Here is a 21,788-nt window from a genome sequence, read left to right as displayed (position 1 = left end):
CCCCGTTCCCCTCCCCCCCCCCCGACGATTTCTCAGGCCATCTCTCTCTGGGACGCCCAGCAGCGAGGAGACAGCGACTCCCCCTGGCAGTGGCACTCACTGTGTGTCCAGGCAGCACTGGGCGGAGGGAAGCAGCAGGGTAGCTGGCTGCAGGCTGAGGCCCCCCCACCCCGCTCCATGCGGCTGCTTCTCTTTCCCTGCTGCTGGAGTCCCAGAGCTTCCTGTTGCCTGCTTTGCAGGCACCGGAGGTGGGTCAGGGGGTGGAGGCAGAGGCAAGGCCTGGGGCGGGCACGTGTCCCCCAGAACCTTTCAGTTGTGCCCCTCCACTATCCACAGTTATGTGTCACCTCTGTTTACAATACACAATACTTTCTAGAGCGGACACTTTAAGATGACATTAATGCTAATGCTACAGATCAGTGACTCATTGGTAAAGATCCTTAGGCAGATGCTGCTAACAAAAGAGCACAAACCCCGCCATTAGAGAACTAGGAAACTCAGCGTTCAGTGTCTGAACCTCTGGACAGTCCCACTTAAGGCACCCAGAGAAGCTGAACTCTTCCCCCCCGAGCTGGTGCCACCTCCTTCCTTTGTGAACTGTTCTTTCTGGCTCAGAGCCTCGTTTTCTAATGGCTCTAAGAAGTCCCCTGGCTGCAGCCGATGTGCGACTGCAGCGATAAGGTACCAGCACCATAGCCCGATTTCTCCTTCGTTGTCCGTGGCTGTGGACATCTTAGATTTGGAGATGGGGCGGCACAGGTGCCGACTTTTTGATTTCCCCATGGGTGCTCGACTCCGCTCTGCCCTAGGCCCTGCTCCCACTCCACCCCTTCCTCCAAGGCCCCACCCTACCCCACCCCACCCTGTCTCTTCCCTCCCCCAAGTGCTCTCCACCTTGTTCCACCTCTTCCTGCCCCCGATCCTCCCCGTCCCCCCCAGCATCTCCTGCCCACCACTGAACAGCTGATCAGCAGCAGGCGGGAGAGGGAGGAGCTGATCGGCAGGCCCCGCTGGTGGGTGCTAAACACCCACTATTTTTTTTTTCCATGGGTGCTCCAGCCCCGGAGCACCCACGGAGTCGGCGCCTATGTGGGGCGGTGCCTCTCCGGCGTGTTGCTGGAGTATTAGCAAAGCTCCCCGCAACGCACTGGTTTCATCCACATATGTCAGAGGCTCTGTCGCCCGGCTAAACCTTGTGCTCTCTTCATGTCAGGGCTGTAATTCATAATCCTATGCACCGGCTCTGTGCTTAACAACACTTGAATAATGGTGACACATGGCAAATGAATGAAGAGTCAAGGAAGCGGGTTGCTATTTTTCTGTGTAATATGCCATTAGCAAAGCTGTCTGTGGGCCAGCGTCGAGCCATCTGCACAGCATGCCCCACTCGGCATTTGGTTGCTTGGGGCGGCAGGACTGCACTGGAGCAAGGTGACCACACTTCAGTGCCGGATGACTAGGCAGGCCACTTCTGCTCTTGTTTTTCCTAAAGGATTCGATTGAATTTGACTCTCTGTTGCTTCGACACAAACTAAGGTCACCGTAGAACCTGGCTGTGTTTTTATTGATTTTTCAACGTTGCTTAGGAGGTTTGCACAGTTGTCATTCCTGACCCAAACTCATACAGTCCCAGTGGCTGTAGCAGGTTACAGCGCATGGTTTTTCCAACAGAAGAGAGCATTTGCCGGGGGGAGGAATACAGCTGGTTGGTCTAGTAGCAATCATTTGGAATGGGGTGGACTTGGATGACTTTGCATGAGTCCATCTCTCCATTCTAGAGTCGCTACTGGCTTAATTTTGCTTATGAGCTTGTTTTTTCGTTCCTTCCAAGTTCTCCTCGCTCCTCGCCTCTGTTTAGCAAGGAGTTGTAAGTGGACGCACTCGAGAGGGGATTGTTAACGTTTCTGCTACCATGCTGGGGAGACTTGCAGATGAGTGGCTGCCCAGAATTCCACATGACTAGGTTGTCAATAACATTACCCTGGCTATGGGCTAGACTCTTCATTATGAGCGGAATGAGTTAGCTCACAGCCATTATGTCCATTCAATTAAGTTCCATATGGTGTTATCTACTAGGGACCTCTGTCATAGCCGAGAACTAATCTTGGGAGATCTTTTAAAGCCAAATGATTTTTGTATTTGCATCACTAAGCAAGTAAGGACATTAGAAGAGGATGAGGCCTCTATGTCCTTTCTCTCTATATTGGGTGCAGAGGAAGTTTATATAGGGGCTCTGAGCCAATGGAGAGAAATCAATAAGCCATTTTTTTTATTGGCTCATTGGAATAATTTGTGACGTCTCTTGAGTTTCACGTGCAAAAATGTCGATAATGTGCATTTTCTTTACAAAGTCTGGACTGAGACCTAATACATTTGCCTGCTACAAGCTAGTTTAGTGCAAGGAAATGCCAGATAGGGCATGCTCTACTTCTGGGCTGTATTTTACACACCAGTTTATATTATTTACTACAGAGTTTCCAATGCCATGCAGACTGCTTTGCATTTCTTATAAACTGGTTTGTTACTGAAAAATTGGTTTGTCACAGAGGTTGCCAATGAATTGATTTCCATTGGTTTCCATGCAGAGCACACTGCTTCATACATAAGAATGGCCATGCTGGGTCAGACCAAAGGTCCATCTAGCCCAGTATCCTGTCTTCTAACAGTGGCCAATGCCAGGTGCTTCAGAGAGAATGAATGAACAGAACAGGGCAATTATTGAGTGACCCATCCCCTGCCATCCAGTACCAGCATGGGTTGCATCCCTCCCTGACCATCTTGGCTAATAGCCTTTAGTGGACCTCTCCTCCATGAACTTATCTATTTCTTTTTTGAACCCATTTATACATTTGGCCTTCACAATATCCCATAGCAATGAGTTCCACAGGTTGACTGTGCTTTGTGTGAAGTACCTTCCTTTTGTTTGTTTTAAATATCCTGCCTGTACAAATCACTAGCACCATTATGGAAATCACATTGTCTGTATTCAAACTATGTCGAAACAGATTTCTAATACCTATTGCTTGGTATGTATAGGAACATAGGAATTGCCAGACTGGATCGGATACAAGGTCCATCTAGCTTAGTATCCTGTCTAGATAGTAGCTAGCGACAGCTGCTTTACAGGAAGGTTTAAAACCCCCATAGTAACTGATGTGGGATGTGTCCCCCACGTTATGTCTCATTCTGGTCTCTGATCGTTAGAGATCGGCATAAGACCGGAAGCATGAGGTTTTATAACCCTGGTCGAATTTTTGGTGTCATTAACGATGATAACTCTGGATATTCTTGTTCTCCATATAAACGTCCAATCCCTTTTTGAATCTTGCTAAATTCTTGCCCTCAATGACTTCCTGTGGCAGTCTGTTCCACAGTCTCATTACATGTTGTCTGCAAAACTATGTCCTTATTTTGGGTTTGAATTTCTCACTTCTCCGTTTCATTTCTTGTCCCCTTGTTCTTGTGTTATGAAACAGGGAGAAGAGACAGTCCTGAGCTCCCTCCTCTAGACCAGTTTCTGTTTTATCATCTCTGAACCCACTCCACTTCTGCAATACGCTTTTAGATACGGGATGACCACTACTGCACCTGGATCCAGGTGAGGCCACACCATTGATCAATATAGTCACACTAAAACAGTCTTGGGATTAATCTCCATCCAATTCCTTATGTATCTGTGTACATGTTTAATGGTGGGCATAGTAAACCATTGGAACAACTTACCCACGGTTTGGTGGATTCTCCATCACTGACAGTTTTTAAATCAAGATTAGAAGTTTCTCTAAGAGGTCTGCGCTAGGAATTATTTGGGGAAGTTCTCTGGCCTGCACTAGATCAGAGGTCAGATCACAATGGTCCCTTCTGGCTTTAGAATCTATAATGCTTTGTTTGCTTTTCTGACCACAGCTGCCCATTAAGCAGAGGTTGTCATTAAGCTATCTATACTGATGGCCAGGGTTCTTCCTCGAGTGGCTACAGTTTCTTTAGAACGGTGGAGGGTGTATGGAGACAGATTTTCCCCTCCAATGTGTGTTACTTTGCAATTGGAGTGTGTTGATTTTTAGGGAAATCACACACCGATAAAACTACAGTACTTTGCTTTCGAAGAAGAGCGGTTGTTTACTGTATTACAAACAGGCAGGATTTGTGATGCTAGCACATGCCAAGGTCCTCCTGTCTCAACTGGACACAGACAGATGCAGAGCTGGAATCTGTCTGGCTCATTCGTGGGTTCATGTTGATAAAATAGAGATGAACAAGCATTTCTTGTTTAGGCTCTAGTGAGCGTTGGGAGTTGCTGCATGAATTATCTCACTTGTAATATCTGTGTTCCACGTGGTCATGTAATATTGGAGCGGGTGTCGAGTGAGTCTGTGATGGTCTGAATTGTTATGCAGGAGGGGGACATTAATGAGTGTGAAGAGCGCTCTTCTGCAGAAATTGTTATGCCCCTGCTGAAAGAGGAGACTCATCGAGACAAGACAGGCGAGGGGAAAATCCCCACTTCTGACTCAATCGAATTTTTGGTGGGGAAAAAAAAAATCTGTTTTCATCACCAAAAAAATTGACTTTTTTCTTCTTTGTTTAAAAAAACCTGACAAAATTGGATTTTGTGGATTTTTTTTTCTTTTTTGGTAGGAAAAGCTCTATTTCCACTCAGGGAACAGCCCACAAGCCCCTTCCAGCCTCTCAGAAACCTTGCAAGCCATCCAGAGCCTGCAAACCGTGCTGCACAGCCCAGTGTGAAAGAGCACGGCTCGCCCACAGCACGTGGAATGGGAAAAAGCCCCCCCAGTTAGAAATCGACAGACCCTTGCACCATTGAATGGTGTGGTGCCATGGGCTAGCGGTGGCTCTGTGCAGGAGAGCCAGGAGCAATGCGAACTTTCTTCACAGCCCGGGGTAGGCTACCTGGACCTTGGGTTCTGGCACAACTATTCCCCCATGGGGAGTGGGGAGGGGAGGGGAATGGGTGGAGCCTGATCTCCCCTCTCCTCCCCCACATTACGCCAGCTTGCTCAGCGGAGGGCGGTGGGAGGGTGTCATTAGCACTACGCCCTCCCCTGCAGCGACAGGGAAATGGATGGTGACTGTGCCTTGGAGTCTGGCTGCCTGGGATCTGAACAAACAACCACACAGGGAACAGGCTTAGCATTGAAATGGTCCCGTCAAGCCAAACACCCTCTTGGCAGCAAAGGTTCAATTCCTTCTCTGGGAGGTTTCCTGTCCTCCGGCTTCTCACCCGCGGGTGGGTAGGAATCGTTTGAGCTGAGGGCGTCACTCCTGCTGTCTCAGGCTCGAGTGCAGGGTCACTCGTGCTACAGGACTCGTCATCCCCTAGGAGGTGGGATCTGTTAGTCCCTGGGTTTGTTTCCCACCCGGATTAAAGATGGGAAGAAGGCGGAATGGCTTGCCAGCAGGAGAGGCAGCAGCACACGACATGACCCTGAGCCTGCCAGTGCAGGGAGCCCCAGCCCAGGCCCAGGCATGGCACATGCCGGGGAGCTGAATCTGTAAGTAATGTGCCTAGTTCAGTCTAGCGTCATTTTTAACTCCCTGACAGCCAAGAACTCTAATCCCGGTACTATCACTGACTCCCCGCGTGGCCCTCGGGGGGTCCCTAGCGCACCCTGGTCCTCCGGAGCCTGGCACACACCAGGAACTTTGTGCATCTGCTGAACTGAAGGAGCTCAATCGATTTAGCTTAGCTAAGAGAAGGTTAGGAGGTGATTGGGGCCCCACCCACGGCACCTACACGTGGAGGAGATATCTGAGAGGAAAGGCTGGCAAAGGCAGAATTAAATCTGGTGGCTGGGAGCTGAACCAAGACTGGACATAAGGTGCAAGCTTGTAACGCCATTTCCCTGGGCTGAGGAGGATTCTCCGTAATGTGGACATCGAGATTGGATAGCTTTCTGAAAGATCTGCCAGAGCTTCACCCATTATGGGCTGAAACCCAGGGGGAAATTCTCTGGCTGTGTTATGGAAGAGGTGAGACGAGGTGGTCATAATTCATAGATTCTAGTACTGGAAGGGACCTTGAGAGGTCATCGAGTCCAGTCCCCTGCCCTCATGACAGGACCAAATACTGTCTAGACCATCCCTGATAGATCTTCCCTTTCAGCCTTCCTTCATAGGTCATGTTCTCTAGACCTTTAATCATTCTTGTTGCTCTTCTCTCCAATTTCTCCACATCTTTCTTGAAACGCGGTGCCCAGAACTGGACACAATACTCCAGTTGAGGCCTAACCAGCGCAGAGTAGAGCGGAAGAATGACTTCTCGTGTCTTGCTCACAACACACCTGTCAATGCATCCCAGAATCATGTTTGCTTTTTTTGCAACAGCATCACACTGTTGACTCATATTTAGCTTGTGGTCCACTATAACCCCTTTCTGCCGTATTCCTTTCTAGACAGTCATTTCCCATTCTGTATGTGTGAAACTGATTGTTCCTTCCTGAGTGGAGCACTTTGCATTTGTCTTTATTAAACTTCATCCTGTTTACCTCAGACCATTTCTCCAATTTGTCCAGATCATTTTGAATTATGACCCTATCCTCCAAAGCAGTTGCAGTCCCTCCCAGTTTGGTATCATCTGCAGACTTAATAAGCGTACTTTCTATGCCAATATCTAAGTCGTTGATGAAGCTATTGAACAGAGCCGGTCCCAAAACAGACCCCTGCGGAACCCCACTTGTTATGCCTTTCCAGCAGGATTGGGAACCATTAATAACAACTCTGAGTATGGTTATCCAGCCAGTTATGCACCCACCTTATAGTAGCCCCATCTAAGTTGTATTTGCCTAGTTTATTGATAAGAATATCATGTGAGACCATATCAAATGCCTTACTAAAGCCTAGGTATACCACATCCACCGCTTCTCCGTTATCCACAAGACTCGTTATCCTATCAAAGAAAGCTATCAGATTGATTTTACATGATTTGTTCTTTACAAATCCATGCTGGCTATTCCCTATCACCTTATCACCTTCCAAGTGTTTGCAGATGATTTCCTTAATTACTTGCTCCATTATCTTCCCTGGCACAGAAGTTAAACTAACTGGTCTGTAGTTTCCTGGGTTGTTTTTATTTCCCTTTTTATAGAAGGGCACTATATTTGCCCTTTTCTAGTCTTCTGGAAGCTCTCCTGTCTCCCATGATTTTCCAAAGTTAATGGTCCCTCCTGAGCCTTTCGTTACACTTGCAGCACCGTTCGCTAATTGAATAATGTAACACCTTAGAGCCAACGATTAAAGTCAGGAGAAACGTTCACCATTCCCCTGCCAGTCTGTCTGCAGATCAGCGCTGCCAGGGCTGCATACCACAGTTCAGGTGCCAGCGCCCCCAGGTTAGACAGAGAATTACAGGTGGGTAGAGTGATGGGAGGTTATGGACTTTGACTCTCGGTGCTATAAGAGCATGTACATCAGGCACCACAGACCTCCTCGGCTGGCCTCTCCCCCTGCTCCATTGCTGTCACCCCTGCTGGGTCACTGTTGCTGTGAACACCTGCAATAATCCTGTCTCAGTCCACCAGAGCAGAGGCTGCAGCAAGGCAAGGGTTAACAGATGTTCTCTGAAAAAGGCTGCATGAGGTTGCAGCATATGTTTGCCTGGGTTCATAGAGCAGCGCTTCCAATGGATGCCCTGCTTTTAATGCCTGCTTTTGCCAGGAATACATCACTGATCCGTGGTCAGTCACTGATCCTCCTTCCCACCCTGCCTGTGCTTTGACCCGTCGGAGCCTGCCAGCAAAGGTCATCTTCATCCGGGACCTCCCGCTGAGCTCCCCGTGTGGGCCTGTCACAGCAGGGACCCGATTTGTCACTGCCTGGCACCCCTGCCCCAGCCAGGGAATTCCCCCAGCCCATGGCCAGGCACAGAGCTGGTTCTGTCCGCCCTGCACCACCCCGAAGCAGCCCTGAGTGCCGGGGGGATTGTGAGGTGGGGGGGGGGAAATGCCTGGAGTAGACCTGTGCCCCCATGATTCTGCTCCCCTGCCAAGCCCCATGGGGGTGCTGCAGCAGGGCTGCCACTTAGGGCAGCTCCAGGGGCCGTCAGAACTTGAGCCCAGCGGAGCCTGCGTCTCTCCCAGGCTCCCTGTGCCAACACTGCCAGCCCTGCGGTGCCAGCCGTGCTGCCCCTCAGCAGGGCCAGCTCTGGCTGTTCTGTGTCCTGGCCCTTCCAGGGCAAAGCGCTGTGAGTAGTTCTGGTCCCCTGGGGCAGCCGTTCAGTTGGAGTCATGCTGCACGCTGCCCTCTCCTGCGTGATTTCACCCTGGCCACACGTTCTGTGCGTCATTAAAGATAAACCAAACATGGGCCTGGATTGGGGAGAATGAAACACCCCCCTCTCCCCTGCTGACATGTCAAATTAATCCTCCCGGCTCCTCATTCAAAGGGGATTAGGGGGCAGGCCCAGCGCAGAGCGAGGACCAGTGGCACATGGGGGAAGGGAGGGACACTCCTGTCCTCGTTCGCAAGGGCTGGCAGGGGGAATTGCATGGCACAAGAACTGCCCTGGGGCTGATTCCTGCAGGGCTTGGGACCGACCAGCCTGCCCCATTGTGCCCCTGCAGGTCTAGCTCAGCCCCTCCCCTCCCAGCAGTGAGGCACAACAGCCTCGGCCCTCCTCCCTGCCCAGGCCAGCTGCCCCCTTCCTGCCCCCAGGTGGGGCGGGGCTGGTGCAGGAGGTAACTCTGCTGGCTTTATGCCAGTTGGGAAGTCCCTTCCCCTCGGGGAATTCTCTTGTGACCCCTTTGTGCTGCCCGAGCGAGGCGCAGAGGCTGGAGTGGACCAAGGTTCTGGTGCCCAGGGACATGAATGGAGATGGGGTCAGTTATTCCAGCTAATGGGTACGTGGCAGCACAAGGTCCCAGGCGCCATCAGGCCTGATGCACGGAGCCTGCCAGCCACCCATCCTGCCCTGAACCATTGCCCAGGGCCTTGGCATGTCTAATTCAGGGCAGACCCTCCCAAGGCTAACCCTGTGAGCAATCTGTGTCTGTGGGAGTCTCAAGTAGGAGCAGAGAGGTTCTATTACCTCTGTATTTGGCACTGATGCGGCTGCTTCTGGAATCCTGTATCCAGTTCTGGTGCCCACAATTCAAGAGGGATGTTGATAAATTGGAGAGGGTTCAAAGAAGAGCCATGAGAATGACAGAAGGATTAGAAAACCTGCCTTCTAGTGATAGACTCAAAAAACTCCATCTATTGAGCTTAACACAGAAAAGGTTAAGAGGTGGCTTGCTTACGGTCTATGAGTACCTACATGGGGAACAAATATTTAATAATCGGCTCCTTATTCTAGTAGAGAAAGGTCTAACACCATCCGATGGCTGGAAGCTGAAGCTAGACAAATTCAGACTGGAAATAAGTCATACATTTGTAATGGTGAGGGTCATTAACCAGTGGAACAATCTACCGAGGGTTGTGGTGGCTTCTCCACCACTGACAAAGAGACAAACATCCAATCTTGATTTAAAAACAGTTCTGCTCTAGGAAGGATTGTAGGCCAGTTGTCTGGCCTGTGTTTTAAAGTCCAGATTCACAACCCTGCTCTCAAGCACACAGGCTTTTTCCCTTCCCAAGCAACACCCAGGGTGGCAGCAGAGATGTACCTAGGGGAATGAATAACCAATTTGAGAACAACAACTGGTTGGGTGCATTCTCTTCAGAGTCCTGTGGTGAAGGCACTTCCCCTTGTCTCGGATAGTGCGGGGGGCGGTGGGGGTGATGCAGGGTATTGCCCCTTATAGTGATGGAAGACGACTGTTTCTGTTCCATACCTGGGCTTTTCCCAGCTGGATTTGTATATTATTGTTGTCCTGAGCACTCATGTACATAATCACTGGCTGTGTCTCTCTCCAGAGAGAGAATAACAAACTATGGCAACTGAAAAACACTCCCCTGTAGACTTATATCTTGGCTTGCTTTTACTTTGGACCTTGGGAGAGTTCACTTAAATCTTCCTGTCACTCAAGTCGTGTCAGCGTTGTGTACTTTGGAGCTGTGCGATATGGCGGAGCACATGGGTGGAAAACCAACGGGTTGTCGGTTTTAGAACTAGGAATTCTGGAACTTCCCTGACCCCTCTCAAACACTTTCTATCGTTAATTCCTGGGGAAGAGCAGAGTCTATGAAAATACGGGATACATTTGTAGTCAGGTCAGATTAGTGGGAAGAAAAGATGGTGGTACTCTAAGCTCTGCCCATGTGAATCATCAAAATGAGACATTGCTCGCAGTAGATTGTGCACATATTTATGTTTATGTTGGCCAGAAGCTGGGAATGGGCGACAGGATCACTTGATGATTGTCTGTTCTGTTCATTCCCTCTGGGGCACCTGGCATTGGCCCCTGCTAGGGTGACCAGATGTCCCGATTTTATAGGGACAGTCCCGATTTTGGGGTCTTTTTCTTATATGGGCTCCTATTACCCCCCCACCCCCTGTCCTGATTGTTCACATTTGCTGTCTGGTCACTCTACCACTGTCGGAAGACAGGATACTGGGATAGATGGACCTTTGGTCTGACCCAGTGTGGCCATTCTTATGTTCTCCGTGCTTCTGGGGACAGATGCCAGGGCCAAACCAGTTTCGTGCAGGGATAATTGTTGTAGTCCCTCATTTGGGCTCCTGGTCACAGATAGTGACACCCCCCCCCCCCCACGTACAGGAATGGGAAGCTTAAGACTTGGGCTCATTCCCCACACAGTCCATTGCTTGTCTCTTTCACCAATAGAAGTTGGTCCAATATTATCTCACCTGCCTTATCTCTCTAATGTTCTGGGACCAACAGGTCTACAACAACACTGCAAACACCAATGTGTTAGAATGTTTAAAGTCCTTGCCTTTCCCAATTGTTGCTTCCACTAGAGTGGAAGAGAAGAATGTCACAGAGGTGCCTCTTTTCTTTGTGGTGCACCAGGATTTTAGCTAGCTTCAGCCTTTTGACCCCTCAGCAGCTGATGGGCTTTGGATGGAAAACCTGGTTCATTTGCGACAAGCACACCTCTGGCTCAGTGACCAGCTAAAGCTCCGCACTGCATGGTCCAGGAGAGGTGGCGTGGCCATGTGTAAAAATCCAATTCATGTAAAGATAAGCATGTGAGCTGTGTAATTTATTGCTGAATTGTACTTGAAAAAAATGTCCTGTGGCTGACAAGAAATTATCTGTGTATGTGCTTAAGCCACAAAGGCAGGAAAATGACCTTTCCTCCAGGACTCCCATTCTCCTCGCTTTCCTTGTTGCATTTCAGGAGATGCTGTCCTTATGAGGGGAAAGACAGACAATACGACAAAGAACTATCTGATTGTTTACGCAGGATTGAACTAATAATTCATAGTCAATAACTGGACAAAGTTCACCTCTTTTCTGTTTGTGATTTGCCTTCAGGCCATTCATAATTTTCTCAATTTATTCCAAGGGTTGAAATTTGCCCTTGTGCAGCGAGCTAGCCGCGGTCTGTGTGCCGTTTAAATCTAGTGAAAGGCCCTCTGAGCCTGCAAACACACATGCTTAACTTCCCTGCCAGTTTGGCTCCAGTGGGGCTGCTCCCCGGGGGGGAGTTAAGCATACCTGTAAGTGTCTGCAGGGCTGGGTCCTAAACCCTCCCAGAGGGTGAAATCCTGGCGCCATTGACTTCAATGGCAAAACTGCCCCTGACTTCAGTGGGGCCAGGATCCCCCCCCCACCCCCCCCGGGTTGTCTAGGACTTGTGCAGGGTTTCATTCGTTATCCAAACACCATACAATCCAATTCCCCAGCCCTCCTACCGGTCATCTGCCTGCCAGCCCCCTTCTCCAGGGGGAACCGGCTTCCTGTCGCTCTCCTTCAGCTGAGTACCTTCTGCCTTCCTGGGAATTACCTGACCTCTGCCCAGCTGGGTCTGATTATCCCCTCTGCCGGGCCCAAACGTTGGTTCTTAAGGGGCTCTGCTCCTCACGGGGTCTCAGACCCCAGGCTCCAGCCTGAGCCTGAATGGCCACACTGCAATTGTATAGCCCCACACGCCGAGCCCCAGGAGCCGAGTCAGCTGAGCTGGGCCAGCTGTGGCCCTGCCGAGCATCTTTGATCACAGTGTCGACGTACCCTGAAGGGGCATTGCTGTGACAGGTGAATTTCCCTCTATTTAAGTCTCCACCAGTTGTCATTTTTGCTCTGCAGAGGAGCTGAGACGATCAAAAAAGGAAATGAGAACTTTCCAGGAAAACGAAAAAGTTCTGAAATATTCCGGGCCCAGGATGTGAAATGGACCCGTTTTTCATTAGTGTCGACATTTCTTCCTAGTGGAGGGGTAGCTGTGTTAGTCTGTATCCACAAAAACAACGAGGAGTCCGGTGGCACCTTAAAGACTAACAGATTTATTCGGGCATAAGCTTTGGTGGGTAAAAAAACCCACTTCTTCAGATGTTTCTTCCTATTTCTGAAACATTTCAATTTATAAAACTGGTAGGGAAAGAACACCAGTTTTGAACAGAAAAAAAGTAAGGCAAAAAGGAAAAAGTGTGAGCAAAGAAGTGAGGAAAGAAAGAAAAAAAGGAAAGAAAAACCAAATAATAATAATAATAAATCCAAACCAAAACAACCCCCAAAATCGACCAATATGATAAAAAAAAAAGTTTCCAGAGTTCATGAACATTTTCAAGGCAATTTTTATAAATTTGAAAAATGCCCCCCAACCCCTGTGCTGCAGTTCTTCACTATCTGGACCGTAAGCTGCGTCGGTTTGGACACAGATGGCATGATAGTGTTTCTGTTCCCTGACTGGAGGAGTCTATAATTGGTATCATCAGGCCTTGGGGTCTCTTACTCTTACTTCTGGTAAAGATTGTCTAATATTCGCTTACAATTTGCTGTTGGTCAGAAATTGGTTTGCCAATAAGCCTGTTTGCTAGGTTAGTCACAGAAAATGAACTCAAAGAGAGGGGAAAAGTTAAGTCAGTTAAGTTTTTTTTATTGGAGTGAAAATTTGGAGACCCAGACTCCAGGGATCTGCGTATGTCTACAAGTCAGGAGACAAGGGTTTGTTCCTGTGTCTGCCATGGGCTTCTTGCGTGAGCTTTGGACAAGACACTCACCAGCGTAGTGCCTCAGTTTCCTTAGTTGTAAAATGGGGGTCAGAACAATTACCTGCCTCCTGGGGGTGCTGTGATGCTAACTTGATGAAAGTTAGTACAGTGCTTTGAGATCCTGCATCAGGAGGCAAAAAATGTGGCTCGTGGCTATTGTGGAGAACTGTCAGTACCTGAGTTGATTAGTCTTGGTTTACCAGCTTGAAGGAAAGCTTCACTCAGGCTCCAGCCTGTAGCCCCCCCACATCCCCTTAAAAGGACCAGCTAGCCCAGAATGAAAGTACCCCTGAATCTGGGTGAGGAGGGTTTTGTGTGTGGACCTGCAGGGAGCTGGGTAGCCCCCACATAAGAGCCCAGGTTAACTCTGCAGAGAAGACAGACCCTGTAGCAGTGTGAAGTGTTCATTTATTTTGATTTTACACACGCAGTTCTAATGTTTTCAACGTGACAGAGACACCAGGGTCATGCCCGAGCAGCGCTCAGACCCACCCATTGCAGCCTGCTGCTCCTATTACCCAACATGCTAACAGCTGGCTAACTCTCCCAGCCGTGGATTGCAAAGTTCATAGACCAGAATGCAAAGAAAGCGCATGATGGGAACCAGCGAGTTTGCTGAATGGATTTATTGGCCATTTCTGAGCAAGTAGGGTCCCTTTAAATACCCAGGGTTACAGATACTTGTTAGTGATCAGTTCTGGCACTCCATTCGGCTTGTGATTTCAGGCCTTACCAAATGGCAGGGATGGCACCATTGGATATTATTTACTAAGTCAAGGAAATCTCTGTGGTCTCCTTGTCAAGAAGGTAAATATTGTGCTGCCTTTGGAGCCTAACTAGAAGAAGAACGTAATAGGCAATGAAAAAATCCCATGGGGTCGTGCTGCGCTGAGTGATTGGCTACTGACGAACCCAGCCTAATGTTCCAAGTGACAGTGACATTTTTCAAGAGCTGTTTTGGACGAGTGCTTCAGACAGGTGACAAGACATCTTCTTAATCAGACGGCAACCTTTCATTTTCCATGGCCAAGTGAGGACCACAGGCTAAAAAGGCCTGGGAGAAAATCCATCACGCTACATGCAGATGCAAAGCGGCACATGAACATGCATTGACAGAGCAAGGCTCTGCCCTGTCCATCAACATGATGGATACTCTCCCTTCTGAAATCCTGACATATGTTTCATCTGCCACCCAGTGCAGAAGTCGCAGGTTTTGCTGTGCGGTTCATTGTATTAAGGAGACCTGCAGCAAACTACGTTGCAAAAAAACAACCACCCTCCATCCCCCCATATCTTGACACAGGCTGGGTGCTGGGCCAGGGGGGCCACTTCAAAGGCCCAGCACAAACCAATCTGATTATAAATTGGAGCCTGTGCTTCCTACATAACCTCAATCCTCCAGGGGGGTCGTAGCACTCTCCTGCTGTCTGAACCCTGGGCAGATGGTTGTTCTTCAGCAGGGAGGTGACGCATGGGCTGCAGGAGAAAACCAGTGCTAACATCTCGTCGTAGGGTTTTCCCAGGAATTAGTTATTCCAACCCAGGCCAGTCTGAAAGGAGCTCAGCATAAATAAGCCATAAGTGATGCTGAGCGCTGCATTTCCAGGAGAATATTCTGCCCCCTGGATAGCGCTGCCAGGCATGGAGTCAGAGGGCGAGCAGTCGTGGCCATCAGAGCAGGTCCCCCTGAAATGCACAGCCTGCCTTTTGCAGTCTTTGGAACACCAGCAGGCAGCAACCACCCTTTCTAGTTCGAGTTCTGGAGGCGTTGACTAAAAGCCGTCCCACAAACACGGGACACAGCTCCTGTGTCCAACCCCACGGCTGGGGAGAACCAACTTCCGTCAGTTTCCAGTCGTTGGTGCCTCGACTGGCAGCCCCCTCAAGCCTAGGACCATGGTCCAGACGGGGACGGAGGCACAGAGGGGTCAGTGCCTTGCCCATGGTCACTCAGGAAGTCTATGGTGGAGCAGGTCAAGCCCTAGCCACCAGCCTGTCCTTCCTCTCACAGAACAGATGTCAGACTACCATAATCCCAGGCGCCAGGTGCATTGTGGGACTGCCCCAGACAAGAGCCTTTCTTGCCGCAGCTACTGCACAGTCTGGCATGTGTTACTGCTGTTGAAATAAAGGGGCTTCCTGCAGCCTGGCCTCTCTGCCACTTCTGGGCCCCCTGCAGATTTCCCGGCTCTCTGCTCCCACCCTGCCCCCTTGCTCCCTCTCACTCCTCTTTGTCTGCCTCTTTCCCTCCCAACCTCGGCCCCATGCCTTTCCCCTCCGCCAACATCTCTCCCAGCCCCTCTTCCCCCCTGCCTCTCCCACTCCTCCAGATGTTCCTCCCTTCACCCCTCAGGTTCTGCTCCAAGCAGCCTTGCTCCCATCTCTAGACGGGCTCCTCCGCGCCGTCACTGACACCTGGTCCTCTCTGCTCCTCTGCAGGCCCTGTTTCTCCTGCCTCGGGCCCACCCAGGCGGTTTGAGCTCACCCTCCCGGTTCTGCCTACATCTTCGGCCTTTCTCTCTTGGTTCCTCCTGAGCTGCTCGTTGTGCGGCCACATCTCCCTCTATGCCTCCAATGCTCAGTCTCCCGCCAGTCCTTTCTGAAAGCCCACCCCTTTGGTACAGCCCCAGAAAGTCAATCTCCCGAGAAACGTCCACCCTGCTTCACCACGGAGCTGCCTGGACTCTGCTCCGTGTGTTTCACTTAGACAGTGACCCCTGGCACGTGGGCCTTGTCTCCTATACCGCACAGAGCCGGGGGGCGGTCTGTAAATAGCACAATGGTACCAAGATGATGTTCTCTTGGTATTTTAAAAAATACGCAGCGACACCAGTTCTCCATTCCAGTGAGGGCATGCACAGGGCTGGCCCTTCCCTGGCTAAGAGTCCCTGGCCCTTTGAATACTCTTTGTTAGAAGCCTGGGTTATGGCCATTTACCAGGTTCATTTGGCCCGAGCCATTTGACAGAGTAGCTTTTGGTCGAGTTAATCCTGCCTGTAAATCAGTGGTGTCGACTGTGGCTATGTCTACACCTCCACTTAGGTCAGTCTGGGGTGTGAATAAACCACCCCGCTGTGTGATGTAAGTTACACCGCCGGCGTGGACGGTGCTGTGTTGGAGCTGGAGTAATTAAGCCGACAGAGAGCTCTCTGCCATCGGCGTAGAGCGGCTCCGTTAGCGAGCTTACAGCGGTGGAGCTGTAGCCAGGGCATGTGAGGTACCTCACGGTACTTCTATCCCTTCTACGGCTGCCATGTACAACATGCCATCCTGCTACTATTCTCAGACGCGGTCAGTTCACAGTCCTTGCCCAAGACTCCCTGATTTAGAGCGCTAAGGAGAGCTCTGTGAACATGCGATTCTATACGGTAGGTACTGCAGGCGTGTCATAGAACATCAAGTGACATGTGACTGAACCTCACTGACCGTTCACATGCTCTCTCGTTAGCATAGCTTCACATTACATTTCTGCTTCTGTTCTCCTACAGCCACCCAACGAACTTCATGCCTGAAAATAAAATCTCTCTCAGCAAGTCCACGGCTGAAACAGCCTGACGTATTCCAAATGAGCCGCAGCAAAGGATCACAAGACAAGAGACACACACACAAAATATCAAGAAAGAGCACAAACAAGTGCTGGAAGTGGCTTACTGTATAAGGAACACATACCACCACACAACACAGATTTCTCTCAGATGGGAGGGTCCTTCTGACTTCATCACATGCTACTTATTTGTATCTTTAGATCTCCACAGTAAAATGGCTTTGATCAGTTCTTAAGTGCTGGGTGTGATCATTCCTCATCTACCCTGGTGGGGCGGGGCAGTGTCATGATAAAGGGAGCTGTCGGTTGGCAGACTCAGAGCAAAATGCCTTTGCTTCGCCCTTCCTGCTGGAAGGGTGCACTGGGAAGGGCGAATATTGAGATAGGAGAAGAGATTACACCTGGGCTGAGTGGATCTGTTTCAGACGCAGGCACCTTAGAATTCTTCTCATGCTCTGCAACTTCTGGGACACAGAAGGACCAGCGTTCTGTTCTCGTGCTTGTGGGAAAGGGACTCATTTGGACACAACATACGTCAGGATGCTCCTATCTGCGTGGCTGTTTCTTTTAATCTTGGGAAAAATACAGAAGCAAGTTTTCGTTGTTTAAATTGTAACTGAATGTCGTGGTAATGAAAGTGCCAAACCCACCGCTGCGGCTGTGTCCTGGCGGCCAAAGTGCTTTTCTACACTGAGGCAGCTATTGTGATGGAGGACTCCAGTGGAGACAAAACACAGGTCATTTTTCCCTTGATGGAGTTAGTTGAGGTCAACCCACTATCCCCTGCCTGGGGCTAACCTCAGCTATCTATATCAAGGGAAAAACTACAGCGCCTTGTCTCTGATTCTGCATGGATATGACTGTCACCGTGTAAAACAAGCCTTTTTGGTGGTGGTGGTGTTTGCAGTCCCGACACAGCCTGCTGCTCTGTATTTACGCATTGAGAAGAAAGAGCCCAGGCAGCAAAGATGCCAGGTTCTTCTTCCCGTGTCACTAATGCGCTTCAACCCTGCTCTGCAGAGATCACCACGGGAGTCTCGCCTGCTCTGGCAATTCTTGGGTAGCTGTACTGGGGTTCACTCACCACTGGGCCGCCTCCTTGCGGCTGGGTCTGGGGAGCAGCTCTTGCCCGGCCTGCCATCCCTTTCCAGCAGTTGCTCGGAACGTGGCCCTTCTCTCTCCCTCTTTGGGACTCAGCCCTCCAGTCAAGCCATTATTTTGTCATCCCCGTTCAGGGGGTCACAGGCCCACTAGACAAGCTGTCCATATGCTGGGTCAGGCAGTCTTCTGCTCCGAGTCCAGGTCCAGTGCCACTTTCCTAAGCCCATCCCTACTCTGGGTTCCTTATGCCTAGCAACCACGGTGTGCTCTGTCTCAGACCCCATGGCTGTTTCCCTGGGCTCCGTCCTACCTCACTTCTCCATCGCCTGGCCCACCGCTGGGTTTACCAGCCCGAGCTTCCTCCACTCCCCACTCTTGGCCATGTGCCAGACTCTGTAGTCCAGTCTGGATGCCAGGTTTACTCCGCCCCTAGAACGCCTCGTTGTCCTTAGCCAACTCCCTTTCTCTCCAGGGACCATGCCAGTGCTCCGCCCTGCAGCCCCCTCCTGCTCTCAACTGCCTGGCTTTAGACAAGCTCAGCCTGCCCCTGCCCAGCTCGGCTTCATCTGCAGTTAAACTTTATCCCACCCTGGCTCTCCTCCGGGTGCAGCCTATAAGGTTAATTGGTGCTTTTGAACCTGCTCAGGCCTCCTTTGGGGTGAACGCTCCGTCATAGCAGCCTACTATTGGTGGGCTAATCGTGGGGCCGCTCATGGGCACGAGCCATGGCCAAAGGCATAGTATACACCTGCTGGAATTTGTACTGACCTGTTGTCTAGACCTGAATGAAGCAGAAAACACCCATGTAGGTCCAGACACTCAGTAGTACCCATGTCAGCTGCTGGTCTGCACTAGCATTGGTGGGAGCTGCCGGCACAGATGCAGTCTCAGGCTGAAAGGACAGGCCAGTCTTCACCGCTCATTCTGTCATTGGCCTTGATTTCAATGGGACTACTGTAGCCTGATTGAGGGTGTCCTGATCATATTAATTTGGATAATATGGGAATTGAATGTATTAATTTAATTTTATTTGATCTTAATAATTATATTAATAATTATTATCATCCATATTAATTAGTATGGGTTTTAGGCTCGCCAATCCGTTTGATCAGAAGATAAAAGTTCTTGTCCCGAATCAGGCTCCACAGAATTTCCAAAGGATATGACAGGAAGCTCACACTGAGACAGATATAGCCTTAAAGACTTTTTATTAAAATTAATAATAGTAAGGAAATGGTAAAATACCCAGCGTTACAAAGTGACAATTGCATGACTGCTATTCAAAAGATACATATGCTAATATAGTATTATATGCAACAAAGCTTTGGTTAACATCCTCACACCCTTCCTTGATAACCTGGTGCTAAGAGTCACAGGACCGGCCTTGCGGTTCAGGTTTCTCAATTCTTGAGTGAGGGATGCAGTGCTTAGAAAATGCTAAGCGCTATCAAAGCTGACTAGGGTTTACTTGACTAACTTAAACTTAAACCAAAACCTAATAAACAAACTAAGAATAAAACTTAGGGAAACCAAGCTTAGCCTAGTTCCCTTGAAATTTAAAGTTTAAGAAGAACAAGTATAGCCTACAAATAGTAGTAGGCATCGTAGATAGATAACGTGGAGGAAGTAAATGAGACTAGAGTATAGTGAGAAATGGAGAACAGAGAGAGCGAGAGCCTCTGTTGAGGTGGGTTACCTCTTTTATAGGGCAAATGCCGGAAATCCTTCCTCTTATGCCCAAATTTCATTCCTCACCCACAGAAATGTTAGGGTCCACTTACCCCATAGGCTAGTATGTATGTGCGTATTGATGACAGGTATGTACGCACATCAGTCTCTTGTGGTGTACTTGTTAAGCCTGTGAAAAAAACCCTATGCCATTTTCCATTGTCTATTGGTCTAGATAAAAGGTCATAGACATAGGCGTGGGTACTCATCTATTTAGATAACACGCTGTAGGTCAACTTTGCTTTCTGAGTAAAAGGTCTTAATATAGATATGCTAACTTTGCTTTAGCTTAACATACAGGATATGGCCTGTAGGTCTCTTGCATTACAACCAAACTTACTTTAATATAAATCTATAAACCTGTTACAATAAACCAAATACTTAAACTATAAGAAAAGATATATATATACACACACACACACACACACACACACACACACATACAAGCAAGCAGGTTAGTCCTATAGGCTACACTACTCAACGTGGAGCTGGTAGAATCCAGCCAATGGTGTTCATTTAGGGGAGGGCTTTATGTGACATTGGCAGTTACAGGGTTTAGACCACCACTTAGCTTCACATAGTCCAACCAGCAGCTGTTAGATGGTAACAACTTTCAGCCACTCTTGACTTGATCCAGTAGCCATGCAGTGAAAGGGGCTATAGCCCAGTGCCAATTCTCTGAGCCATGCAGTGCTAGAGAAAACACTTAGCCAATGGAGAGTAGGCCCTATTTATGCCGTCCCAGCCCCATACATTTGAACACCCATTGGTAGGCAACTGTGCAGGGAGGACAGGAACCACACAGGCCCGGATTGTCCCAGCTACAAAATTGACAGACATAAAACCGAAATCGGACAAAGTGTCACAGCGCAGGGCCAGAGGCTCAACTGGTGTAAACTGGTGTAGTGCCATTGACCTCACCTGAGTTACAGTGACTTACACCAACTGGGGATCTGAGTCCTGGTGTTCATCCCGTGCTTCCATGGGCTTTAAATTCAGATCTAGGGACACCCACTGCTACCGATTACAGCTGTTCTACTGCACCTGAGAGCCTAGAAGAGGCTGACTGCCAGCAGGTTTCAGAGGGGGAGCCGTGTTAGTCTGTATCAGTAAAAACAACGAGGCGTCCTTGTGGCACCTTAGAGACGCCTCGTCGTTTTGACTGCCAACGCTTATTTGCTGTCGGATGATGTACGTTCCCCTGGTGGTAGAAAAATGCATAATTTAAAAAAAGGTCATTAGAAAATAAACAGCCCACTTTAGAAACAAGACAGCTTCTAGGAGCTGAAGTAGCTCTGTGGAATTGCAGCACCTCTGAGGACTCCCAGCATGACGTCAGATAAGGTAGCTCCATGGGGCATCTGAATTAGGGGGTAACATTTCACCATGGAGTTCTGATCAGACACTGTACTTAGGTTTCAGGTTTATAATATCATCAGAACCAGTGTTATTGTGTATCAACAAGGGGTAGGAGGCCTGTTAGTCTGGGTAGGGACCCATCATAGGGTACCACGTACACAATAAAGTTGGCTAGTTCCTCCCCTGCCCTGACCCAGCCAATAGGAGCTGTGCCTGCGGGCGGGGCAGCACGCGGACCCCCCTGGCTGCCCCTCAGGCTAGGAGCTGGACATGCCGGCTGCTTCCCGACCTGGAAGCCATGTGGCAGCTAGCAGCGGGGAGCCTGCCTGCCCCACCCCACGGTGCCGCCGCCAACCGGACAGTCAACGGCCTGGTCAGCGGTGCTCACCGGAGCCGCCAGGATCCCTTTTTGACTGGGTGTTCTGGTCCAAAACCGGCACCTGGTCACCCTACCTGGTCTACTCTGGGGATTATTGTTATGGGTAGCATCTGGAGGACCTAGCTGAGATCAGGGCCTGGAGTGGGGTGCCCACCCCACACAATGCCTGACGGGGTTAAGGTAACTAGGTGGGCCAGTTAATTGCCCAGGCTGTGCCTGGAGGAGGAGCCAGGGAGTAGGGATTAATTAGAGAGAAAGCTCAGCTGGGCAGGAAGAGGAGGGGGCCTGTATAAGGCCCAGGAGCTGAGAGTAGTTGGGGGCTGCAGGGAAGTAGTCTGCAGTCACTCCCTGGGAAAAGGGAGGTGTGTGATAGGCTCTGAGGAGAAGCAACAAGGCATAGGAGAGTGTGGATCTTGGCTGCTGAAGAGAGGCCCCTGAGCTGGAACCCAGAGTAGAGGGCGGGCCAGGGTTCCCTGACCAGCCACCGGGGACTGGCACAGACCAGGCAATGGAGAATGGACTGCCTGGGACAATTTGCCCCAAAGACTTTGATAGCCGGGAAAGGGAGGACCATAGTGACCTGGCCGAAGGGCCTAGTCACGAAG

At 49.8% G+C, this 21,788-nt stretch overlaps 1 long non-coding RNA gene across 2 annotated transcripts in view; it reads left to right on the top strand.

The window, feature by feature from the left end:
• The window catches only part of LOC135972295 (uncharacterized), a 134,809-nt gene that overhangs the window by 26,855 nt on the left and 86,166 nt on the right, over nt 1-21,788 (top strand). Inside the window, exons 2-3 of one of the 2 annotated variants that reach the window (XR_010588718.1) lie at nt 3,477-3,598; nt 16,561-16,819. This is a non-coding gene — a long non-coding RNA (uncharacterized LOC135972295). Of the gene's footprint in view, nt 1-3,476; nt 3,599-16,560; nt 16,820-21,788 lie in introns of those variants that run through there. The other variant, XR_010588719.1, reaches the window with a different exon arrangement.

This window comes from Chrysemys picta, chromosome 6 (assembly GCF_011386835.1).
Source record: "Chrysemys picta bellii isolate R12L10 chromosome 6, ASM1138683v2, whole genome shotgun sequence".
In the NCBI taxonomy this organism is placed as follows: domain Eukaryota; kingdom Metazoa; phylum Chordata; order Testudines; family Emydidae; genus Chrysemys; species Chrysemys picta.
This window is presented reverse-complemented; position numbering and strand designations above follow the sequence as displayed.